The 12,014-nt window shown below is 42.5% G+C and overlaps 1 protein-coding gene across 4 annotated transcripts in view; it reads left to right on the top strand.

The window, feature by feature from the left end:
* The window catches only part of MCF2L (MCF.2 cell line derived transforming sequence like), a 145,301-nt gene that overhangs the window by 23,255 nt on the left and 110,032 nt on the right, over window positions 1–12,014 (top strand). The window lies entirely within an intron of this gene.

Here is a 12,014-nt window from a genome sequence, read left to right as displayed (position 1 = left end):
AGCCCAGTCATGTACTCCAAATGGGTCTTGATTCCTTTTTTATCTGACTCGGCTGTACCTAAATTGGGGGAATTACAGATTTGTCTTGTGAAATGGGTCTGATATGGAGCAGTGAGAAGCTGAGCTGACTGTAAGCCAGTATTTTGGGTGGCTCTAAATTGCACTTCCATGAGAATGAAGAGTTGTGTGAATTAATCGTGGTCAATGTAGTTTTACATCTGTATGGATTAAAAATTAGAGCAGATCTTCTAAAATGCTTTCAGCACTGTAGAAATACTATGAAAATTTCTGAGATTGTTTTATTTGTTGAAAATGTAAATGCTTGTGTGTTCAAAACTAGAACTAAGAAGCAGTGCAGAATGAGGTGATCTTTGATTAGATCTAGAAGAGTTATCCTGGCTATTGCTCATGCAGAGAATGTGAACATATTTCAGAATAAAAAGTTACCTGGAAAGACAAGAGAGATGGTTTTTGCATCCTTTGAAACTGTTTGGTTTGCCATTTATTCCTGGTTGACGGATGACAGAAGTGTTGCATCTTCTTGTCACGTGAGACAAAACAGTGATTTGAAAATACAAACTATTATGTGGTATTACTCATTGCAGTATAAAAACTTGGAATTTATCTTCCCCTTTTCCTAGTCTGCTGTTTCCTAAGGGTGACTTTTTCATCTTTTTCAATTTCCATGTGGTGGAAGCAGATAATTAGCAAGATGGCTGATGCTGTAGGCTGATGAATACACAGATTAAAAGGCAAATATGGAATGAACATGTCAGCTGCCTCTGTTTTCTTGGATAGGGAAAAAATATATTTTACCTTCTTAACAACATTTTTTTGGGGGGGAAACAAGATTTGATCTGACAAGAACAAGCATTAAATTACAAGTAAAGATCACATACACATTTTTTCTCCTTCCTTGTTTTTCCTGTTGATTATCTTCCTATTTTCAAAACATGTCTTTATTAAATATCTTGATATTTATTTCATTTCCTGTTTTGGTTTTCTGAATGCTGAAGAAGAAAGCCAGACTGATATTTGCTAGGGCATACTGTCTGTTGCAGTTTATTTTAGTAATTTGTACATTACTTTTTCCACTCCCATGAAAATGCTGATCTATTTTTTTTTTTGTGGCAAGATAAATTTTAAGAATGTGTGCTGTTGGTTGGGAAAGTGGGAGCCTTTTCTTCCTGAGCTGAAGGAGAGGGAGGCTCCAGAGTGGGAGGTTTGTCTGTGACACTGCCTGTCTCTCAGCTGTGCAGCTGCAGGTACACTGTGACCTTCATGTGAGCCACCAGCAGCTCCAAATGCTGTTTGCATACTTGCTGGCAGCTCTGACCATGTGCTGATTTTTAGCTTGTTAAACTTGCATATTTAAAGAAAAAAAAAAAAAAGAAAAAAAGAAAAGGCAGACTTTACAGGCAATTTCATACTCGTGATTTAGCTGGTCCCTCTCCTCCCCCTTCTTTTTCTTCCTCTCTGTTATAATCTTTATGCAGGTATTCTCAGGCCACAGGCAGTGCAGCCACTGGTTGTATTTATAGGTGACTGTTTCAGGTTTCCTTTTTCTCTCCCCCTGTCCCTCCCTTGCTGCTTTCAGGTTGCTCAGTTTCTCTGTGGCTGTCTCCCATTCTTGGGCTGTACACTGTCCTTGGGTCTGATTATCCTCTGTCTCCCTTCACAGCCCTTCTGTTGGTTCAAAAATCTTTTGTAAGCAAAGATTTCCTTAACAGCCCAAGATCATGCTCTGACTTTTTCAATAGCTCCGTGCTCAGGAGTAATTGAAATGCAGAGGTTCCCCTGGCTTCCCCCTGGCACAGCTGCCCACCTTCAGGCATCAGGGGATTTTCTCCTTTGTAGGATTCTAGGGAAAAAAAACCCAAACCTGTTCTTCTTCCTCAGCTAGTTGTTTTTTTTCGTTTTCCTCTGAATTATGCTGCAGGCAGGCAGAGATTTATCCCAGGTAGTTTTAAGTTTTTGAGTCAGAAGAGGAATTCTAAAACCCTTGTGTGCTGAACAGAGAGAAGGGAGGGGCATGTTAAGAAGGGAAGTCCTTCCACCTTCTGAGGTGTGCTGGTTGTTCCTGGGGGCCAGGGAGCCTGGAGCAGCTCAGCTCCCAGCCTGGCATCTCCCAGTGCCTGAGGTTGGAGTGGTGAGTCTGGGTGTGTCTGTAATCTTTCACTGTTCTACCAGAACAGCCTTTGTGCCTCTGGCTGCTTTCCCACTGGCAAGTTCCCTGTGTCAGTGTGGCACTCACACAACCTTTCTGGGCTACTCATCCCTCACTGCCACACCTGCACCTGCCTTAGAGATCCTGCTCCCTCTGCTCTGACCAAACTCTGCTTTACTCACATTCCCAGCCCCCATGGTAAGTTATGACCTCTCTTACTCTCATAGCAATGTGTGATCCTCTCACTGATCCCTCGAGTGCCTTCCTGTGCCACATTTCACAAATCTGGACAGCTTTCTCTAGCAAAGCTTTGATTGATTATTTCTTGTCTTCCTCACCTTCACCTTATTCTCCAACACCTTACATTATCTTCTCCTTCTGGATATACTTAGCTGCCAAAATCATGCTCCCTAGTCTGAAATTATTATCTGCTTCATGTTCCAGCTCTGACTCCTGCTCCACAGTTCAAAATCGCGTTGTGCCCTACACTTTCCCAACAACTGTAAAGGGTGTTCCCATGGCATCTTCTTTTATTTTTTCCCAGATATGCTCCTCAGTCTTCCCAGCCACTTTCCCTCTATCAAATGGCCACCTGAACTTGGATGACAAGACTAATTGCTTTTGCTGTTCTCATATAAATCCATAAAAGGCAGAAATAATTTAAAGAAATTCTCTGGTTGGGTTTTTTTTCCTCATTAGAATTTTGGAGTTATTTCAGAAAAAAAACCTGTGAAATCATTATCAATAGTGAAAAACAAACCCCTATTTTTTCCATGTCTATTGTTTTGATGGATAATGGCATAATTTCTCTTTATTTGGATGTAGTTTTTATTTTTCTTCTTCTTTTTCAGTTCTGTTGCTATGTTAAATTCAACCCTCTTCCACAAATTTCTCTTTATGGGCAGGACTTCCCCTCCCATAGAGCAGTAGCTCAGAGGTTGAAGCCTGAGATGATAAACAGCTCTGACCTGAGACCTCATGGATTGTCCAGATCACTGACTGCTGTGGGGATTGTGCTTAGGTCTCCCTTTGCTCTGACTGACACACAAACAGTGTTAAGGCACCAGCTCTCAGTGTCAGCCACTTCCCTACATTTGCATCATTTGGAAGCCTTGCAGTGGCGTGTTTAGGTCGTGCAAACAGGCAATACAAATCTGACATTCCCAGCCTTAAGCTTGTGGAAGTCCCACTATAATGGTTTCTTTCCACCTTGGAAAAGTGCCACTATAGCAGCTACCATCTGTTTCCTCTCCTCAAACACAATTTTAATGCTCTGCAGAAAGAAGAAACATCTGCAAACCAAAGAAGGAAAACATGTGGTTCCTCAGTAAATCTGTGTGCAGTGCTGGTGTTTTAAGTGCAGGTAATGTCCCATAGCCATTTCAGTCACTTTTCAGTAGCTCTGCATTTTCAGTCTTAATGTAAAGTTTGGGCCCAAACTTTACATTACCTTTCCCTGGCTTTCTGTTCTTGACAGGCAGGCTTTTGAAGCTTTGAAGGCTGGCTCACCTGTCTTGACAAATCAGACACAGATGTGGGAGGAAGGAACTCACACACCAAGTACCCAGAATCACTGGGGTGAGTTAGATTATTCCAAGGACAGGAACATCCTCAGGCGTACTGAAGGGACATTTTAAAGTTGTGGGCAGCTTGGAAGGACCTGTTCTGTGTGTCCTGTCCTCCCCATTCCTACGCTCTAGTGAGCTTGCCTGCTCTTTCTTACCCTTGTAGCCTCTGTCCTTGGTTCGTTTGATTTTCAACTTTGGGAACTCAAAAAGTCTTTCTCCATGTGGCAGAGTGCTCTGTATGCTTCTGTTAATTTGGCAAGCAGGCAGGTCTGAGCATGAAGGCATTAATTTACTACTTGGCAACTTAGTCAGCTTTCTATGTAGCTGGTAGAGTTGGAGAGGTCCATGTGAGAGCTCTGAATCTGCAGGATGTGGGCACTCCACTGCACCCAGGTGCCTTTAGTGGTAGTGGGGAATGCCTCTGCTGGTATTAACTTGCTTTGCCCTTTGTTTCAGCTTTCCTGCTGAAAGTAGAAAAAGCAGGCATGCCCTTACTAACATGAAGTTTAAAATTTTAAAAGTAAGGGTGGATGCTGCAGTTGAACAGACACAAGCATTTAGGAGTGCATTGCTCATATTTTCTGTGAGGATGGCACTGTCACTGAACCTGGGAGGACCTGCATGGCATCCATTTCTTGTCATATTCTAGCCTAAACCAAACTCTTTCTTTTGCTACTGAAACAGCTGAATCTAGTGAAACTAGTGGGAGTAAGTTCAGAGATGGCAACAGAATTGTCCTTATTAAAAGGTGCTGGCTGCCTTTTTGGGAATCTGAAAAAAAAAAAAAATTGATCAACATTAATGTTGATTACATTTTTTAAACCAAACTATTATTGCTTGAATATTGTGTCCCAAAACACTTCATCACAATAGGGATTTTTTTTTTACATACAACTTCCCCCCCCTTCCAAAAAAACCCCAGCTATCACTGACTTCATATCCAAAAATAGATATTAAACAGTAAATGATGGCACATTTAGAAGGCTTTTCGGGGGATTGTGGGGTGCATATTTGCCAGTCTCCTCTTCAGTTTATGGACTTTGAGTATATATACTTAAAGCTTGCAGAGCTGGGAGAGCCCTGCTGGGATTTAAGTGCTTAGTGATATGAAAGAAGAAAAAAGCCTTTTCCTTTGATGTGTTTTTATAACCATGGTGTGTCAGAATATTTTCTTGGCAGGAGTGCCTGGCACAGCTGCCTGCCACACTTCCAACCCCAGAGAGCCAAGCTGCAAGATTACCTCGTGCATATCAAATGACAGGGAACCTCTGCAGAGAAGGAGCGGCACAGAGCAGGGACAGTGTCTGCATGTAACACAGGCTGAGCTGTCTTCAAGGTGTTTGCTCTAAGCTGATGTGTAGGCCAAAATCTGGGAGTAGGAGGCATTTGGGTCATCACTTTTTCATTTAATGAAGATCAAGCCAGCTACTTGAGATTTTGTTGTTTGTGTGTCAGCTCTGACAACTCCTTAAAGTTTTCAGTATCTGAAGCACTCCATTTCAGCTGGAAGATTGAATCTGCTATTTTCAATATCTGGCTTAGTTCCACTGTTTCTTTTGTCTTGTCCCATTAAATAGCAGCTCTCATTTTGGACAGAAAGAACAGGATCTTGAATGCTTTTATATGGATAAATCATCTGTAGGTCTCCTGAGTTAACCCTGCAATACTGTGTTAGCTATTTTGACCTCTCTCCAGTTACTTATCCCCACAACTACATAGCTCAAGCATGAGCCACTTGGCTCAGCACACACAGGAATGCAGCTTTGTGGTGATGCAAACTGTCTGGAAGTCCAGCCCTTAACACTGCCTTTAACAAGGCATGGGTGCAGCCTTCTCATGCCTTGTGGAATAGTCAGCCTAAGCACACAGTCCTGGGTGCAGGTAGAGATGGAATCATTATCTTGGAGGTTGAGTTCTCACACAGAGCGGGCAGTTTTGGACAATAGATCCCCTTAATTACAGCAGTCTTGGGTGTTAGTTATATCCTCAGTCTGCCTTAGCTGTTTTTTTTTTTTTTTTTTTTGGTGGCTTTTGAGTTTTTGTAATAATGCTTTAAATTGAGTTGTGGTGTTCCAGAGGCATGGAGCTGGCTGTTGGGCTTCCCACATGGTTCCCTGGAGCAGCAGGGAGCAGGACACAATGAAACCCTTGCTGCAATGAAGAAATGTTAAATTTGGTCACACAAAGGTGTAACAGGCTGTGAGTTTCAGCAAGGGAGAAAGCTGAAATGGAAGAGCCTTGTGATAGCCATCCCCAAATGTTTCTACCTTCATGTGAAGGTTGATGGTGCTTGAGCTTGGTAGGAGCCAGTGTGAGGGTCCCTTAGGCATTTAAACCCCTTTGAGGACACAGGGCAAGGCAGACTCCTAGTAGAATGTGGCACTCAAATTGTGGTGAGCTGATAAAGCACAGTGCAGCATGGTACTGCAAGGTTTTGAAGATTTTGGTGTGTAATTCTGCTTGGCAGCAGTCAGCCTTTTTGAAATTGATAATCTGGGCAAACAGGTATTTGGCAAGTTGAGAACTGCACTGCTGTGCAATAAGTAAGCTCCTGTTTTTCACCTGTGCTGTTACTTCAGGGCTGTGCATGCTGTCACCCTTCCTGTGCTTGAGGCATTTGCTAAGTGACAGTTTTACTAAAAGTCTTTCTGCCTTCAGCATTTCATGTGGCAGGCAGAAAATTTGCACTGAGAAGTGACTGTCCTAGTTCTTTTAAAGTCTCAATTCTTGTTGAGCCAGAAATGTATCTTCCTTTTCTTTCAATTCCTGCCTATCATCTGATGGATTTAAAGGGAGGGTGGCTTTGCATATGAAACACCAAGATAATTTATATAAATAGCGATTGATGAGAATACACATAGCTGATTTTAAAAATTACACTTCAGGCTACAGCCTTCATAGTTAAAAATATCAAAAGATAAATTGCAGCCTTTTTTGTAAACACTCCTATGTCTGCCTTCTGGGATGAACAAAGGTATTTCCCTTGGTCACTATTTTGTCCTGGTCTGCTGGTTTTCTCTCCAGTAACCCTATGGTTAGGTTAGCTAACCATACTTAGCTGGTCATTTGAGGTTACCCCATGTCATATGCCTTGTGTTTGAACAAGAGCTTTGTAAAACCAGTCTTGTATCAGCTTTTGGCCCATGAACCACATGAACCAGTGTGTTGTGTGACTGGTTTGTTTCCTCTTTCTGCGTTTACCTTGCGTGTGTCATGGCAGGCACGATGCCTGCTGAAGCAACTGCTGTGAAAGGCCCTGCCAAGCTGAAATGTTCTTTCTGGCTCTGTATCCTGCTCCTGTGGAATACTTATAATTGAATTGGTTGTTCTCTATTTCCATTATCTTAACATTTGCAATTTTCAGATTCACTGCAGTGAAGAGAGTCATTTAGTAATTCATGTGGTGAGGTGAAAGCTGAGTGGGTTGTTCTGATTCCCTGTCTGCCCCCGAGAAGTGCCTGAGCTCTCAGGTGTCTCAGGTGTGGGAGGGAGGACACAATTTACCCATCTTGTATCCTCTTGTTAATACATACATGAATTCCTCTCTCCAAACACTGGGTAATTCTTCTCTGGCTTTTGTTTTCCATCTCCAGCTGAGTCTGGAACTTGGTTGTTATTACCAAATGGATTTGTAAAAGGAAGTTTGATGCTTTCTCACTTGGGATTTCACTTTTTTGAGACACTTTACTCAGCCTTCAGCATGTTTGTAATGGCAAAGTACATTTATATAAAATACTCTATTCTTGTTATAATACTTTAAAAACAAAACAAAATTAAAGGTCTCACCCTAACATTCAGTGAAATAAAGTAGATAAGAAAGGATGTTTATGTTTGGGAAAGGAATTTTTCCAGCTTACTTTGAGAACTGTTGACAATGGGAGAAGGGGAAAGATGGGCTAAGGGAGCAAAACAGGTATGTTTGGTTATGCAGCTTGGATGAGAACAAAAACTGGCAGAAATGAGATATAAAAAAGTTCCCTGGATGTTTTGCTCATAGATGGTCATTTAGTAGGATATGAAGCTGGGTCTGCATAATATACTGTCTGAAAAATAATAACTTTATGTTCAGTAGTTAGGATGGAATATGACCTACATTCACGGAATCAGAAGAGTGATGAAAATTCATCATCATTACTTTATTCATGCTTGAGTATATGCTAGGCTCTACTTATGAGATAGCTCCAGTCTGCTCAGGACCCAGACATTTACTGTGTTCCTGACACAGGTGGTTTTGTTGAGGACAGCCACAGTCAAAAATTCCATTTCTGGGTTTTGTGCAACAGCTGCTGAGGCTGTAAGTGACCTGTGGGATGTACATTGGAGTTCTGATATTAAAGATTTGAAGGTAAAGAGAGGCAAAGAGCATCTGAGTGCACTGGAGGGATCAAAAGGAAGTCATCAAAGTTGTTGATGGTTTTCAAAATGCTGCCAACAGTGACAGGAAAAAAAAAAAGGACCTTTCCACATCAGATAATTCACTTGTGAAGTAAAGGTAAGAAAAAAATACAAACCAACACATAGCTTTTTAAGCTTTCTAATTCCGTACTTTCATCATTTCCTTCTGCTGAGTCTCCTCAGTACTTCCTACTCCCAGCTCATGCTTTACTTGCCTTTCAAGGTCATTGCAATCTGCATCTGACTTCAGTGCCATCATTGTTTCAAAGTCAATTCCTTTGAAAATTGTATACCTGAATTTCTTTGAGACCACAAAGCCTGGAGCAGGAGAGGGATATTAATAGAAACTGCTTCTCTCTGTTGTTATATGAAGACAGAAGATGAATTATTTCAGTGTGGCAGTGGGAGGTGTTTTTCAAAGCAATTGTTTACATTTTTGATCTAACGGGAATTAAATAGGTCTGGGTGGTGCAGAGAGCTGCCATAATTTTGCAGAAGGAGAGTAAAGGTGCACATTAAATGCTACATTGCTAATTTTGCAAGGTGTGCTTAGCAATTATCCAAGTTAAAGTAGTGCTAACAGTTCCCACTCAGCCTTCAGGAAATCAGGAGGAAACTTTGCAGCATCCTACCACATGCCTTTTAAAACATGGAAACAGAACAATTACTCAGAGCTGTATTTGATACTCTCTTTAAACACCCTTGAACCCCACAGTGATTCTTTTGAGACAATGGTCTAGGGCTGAATTCAGTTAAGACTCTGCTTGACATTCATGTGACACTGCAGGGAATTCTTATTGGAGATGGTGGGAAGAGACAGGATTTCAATTTTATCCCCAAAGGAGGGTAAGAGTTTAGAGATCCAAGAGTAGCTGGAAGGGAAATGCAGGTATTTGAGACAGGCCTGATGTGTGACTGCCAAGGCAGGAAGGGGTGTGGGTGTTACCCTTTGGCACTTGGATTGCAGAGGAGCCCCTCCTGTTCCCCCACATTCCCTCATGAGTTCCTCTCCCATCCTTTCCCATCAAGTAGCTCCTGACTTTCTGCACGTGGCCATTCCCTGAGCTGCAGTGTGGCTGGTGGCTCTCTGGTGTGCATCCTGCCTGAGAAGGAAAGCAGGAGCAGGCAGTGCTGTAAGAGAGGAGCCTTCCCACTCACTCAGTATCACCACCCTGGACCAGCAGTCTCGCTGGTTTGACAACCAGTCTGCAAGTTTCCCTGACATGTGAGACATGTGATGCATGGCTGGTACAGAGAGCTAGACCTGTGTCCTTAAATAGCAACAAATGTACTTTATAATATTCAATTTTAGAGATGCTCATGGAAGAAAAGGCAGCAAGACATGTACAACTACTCTCTTTCCTAACCCTTTTTCCTGCTCCCTGCTCCTGGCAGCAGATCAGCTGTGGGTTGGCCTTACAGGAGGTATTTTTACTCATTAGGCTCTGTGGGGTTCTCACAAGCCTTGCTACCTGTGTGCGGCTCTCCTGTGCAGGCAGCAGGGCCACGCTGAGTGCTGTGCTGGGGGTGTGCAGATCTTGTTTCTCCACACACCCTGACCCATAGCCTGCCTGGGATTGCAGGGGCTGCCCTGTCCGTCAGGGCCCCTTCATCCCATTGGGATCAGCGTGCTTCACAAGCAGCTGCTCTGGCTACAATGTACTGGAGTTTAAAAGTACTCCAGAAAAAGCTGTTAGAAGTGTCTGAGTTGATATTATGGCATCATTAATGCTGGAGACCTCAGACTTTGAAAATCATCAATGCATTGGTAATTGCAGAAGGAAGAACTTGTTTCTAACTATTTATGCCTTAGAAAGGAATTTTGAGGGTCAAAGCCTGGTTTTAAAATGTATTGCTAATAACACATTAAGCAATGAATTAGTAAGTTATTAAGCTATGAATAAATGAAATTGTGTTTGTTTTAAAGGCTGGTCATTTGCTCTGCTCCATTTTTTGTACAGCCTGCCAAGCCTTTCACTGGTGAGCTATACTGCTGTGGACAGATCCCTGCCTCGAGTAACTTGTTATCTGTATTTGACACAGCAGAAAAGGAAACATCTGACAAGCGTGGTGGAATTGATGAGGGAGCGAGGGAGGGAGGAACATTCCCAGCAGAAATAAGGTCAGGCACATCGCTGCACGGCGCTGCCAGTGGGCTCCAAGCAGTGTTTCTGTTTGGGAGGAGAAGGGGGGTGTGCCCCATGGTGTCTCTTGGCAGGTCTGGTTCTCTGCTGGCAGAGGTGAGAGTCTGGCTGTGGCTCCTGCCCAGCTCAGCCACCTGGTTTCCTTTCCTAGAGGTGAGGAGAGGTGGGAGGGCAGGGAGCAGGGCAAGGCAGAGCTTGGCACCTGTGCATCTCCTCCCTGATAAAGCCAGGGCACGGCAGGGTGGAGCCAGGGAAGCAGCAGCGCCCGCCTCGTGTGGAGGCAGCCTGGCAGGGTCTGCGTAAACTCTGATATCCAGGGCTGCTGCTGGTCTTGGTCTTCACCTTAGGCTGCTTTTATCAGCAAGCAACCAATGCTATGTTATCAACAGTAAAGACATGAAATAGCATTTTTGCTCTAATGTTTTAGTTTCCATCTTTGTCGCTTTTTCCCCCTATACTTTAAAAAATTGTTTGAAAAATGATGTAAAATATCCCATTTCGCCATACTTGATGCAGAGTTGTGGGTTTATATGGTGTAGAGTCAACAGTTGGTGAGCTTATTGGGTTCTGACAGCTGTTAGATGTCCAGTCAACAGAACTGCAGTTTCCAAAAACAAAAGTTTCTAAGGTCAAGCAGCAGTTTGATTGTTATTAATAAAACAGGTTGCTGTTACCTAATAAATTATACCATTTAAAAAACCCCAAACAAACACAAAACCCAACAGAAACTGTTTTTAATAAAGTTTTTGATTTTTTAAGGTTTTTCAAAACAGTCATCCCAAACCACTTTCTAAGCACATACTTATTTCTCTCCCTTGCCTTTGGCTTCCCATGGTTTCTCTTGTGTCAGGTGAGAGATGGGCACCTTGCAGTGGTTTGAACCAATAAACTGGTGGCTGATTAAATGGAAATTTGCCTTTTTTGTTTGTTTTAAGGACAGAGAATTATGCTCACTGTCATGTCTGCAGCCTACCCTGCCTCATCCTGAGGTCATTTGATTTGAGCTGGTACCAGGGCAAGAGTGAGAACACATGGCCATGGCACTGGAGGAGCAGGGCTGGGGCATGACTGCTCCTTCACTAGCAGTCTACAGTTAATTAAGAGGAGAAATGGTGAAACTCCTGTGACCATCTCCCATAATTTGTGTTTCCTGGATAACTGAATCAAGTACAATCATCTCTTTAGAAGTTTACTGTCTTGGTTAACTTCAGATGTGAAATGGGTGTTGAATGTTATGGCTGCTGGTTTGCTGACTGGCAGAGCAGAGAGAAACTGCCTGGTCTGTTCATTACCTTACTGCAGGTACTTGATTTCTGCAGAGATCTGCCCATTAAGCCCCATTTCTCAACTGAGTCTTTTCACTTCTTGGTGCATGCTTCTGTCAAGATTTAATTGAATTTTGAACTCACCAGTCATCCTGGAGTTCACTTCAGTAGGTGTAGTATAGTATCAGGCTCCAAGTCTTCCATGTTGTGTGAAATAGAAAGATTTCAGTTCATTCTGTCTCATGCCTGTAACTAATTTCAAGGTGTGATATCTGCACACAGTTTGTTTTCACACAAGATTTTATTTGATTGTTATGAAAGGTAGAAATAGTTATATTTTTTGTACCACTTACCCAAACTCTTAATTTTTTCACACCTCTTAAAACAAATACATGATGTGTTAAGTAATATTTTACTTTGAAGACCAAAACTGTGTAGTTAGAAATTACAGGGAAATTCAGATTCTAGTATGTGT

This window comes from Ammospiza caudacuta, chromosome 2 (assembly GCF_027887145.1).
Source record: "Ammospiza caudacuta isolate bAmmCau1 chromosome 2, bAmmCau1.pri, whole genome shotgun sequence".
In the NCBI taxonomy this organism is placed as follows: domain Eukaryota; kingdom Metazoa; phylum Chordata; class Aves; order Passeriformes; family Passerellidae; genus Ammospiza; species Ammospiza caudacuta.
The sequence above is the reverse complement of the archived record's forward strand: the minus strand, read 5'-3'. Positions and strand labels throughout refer to the sequence as shown.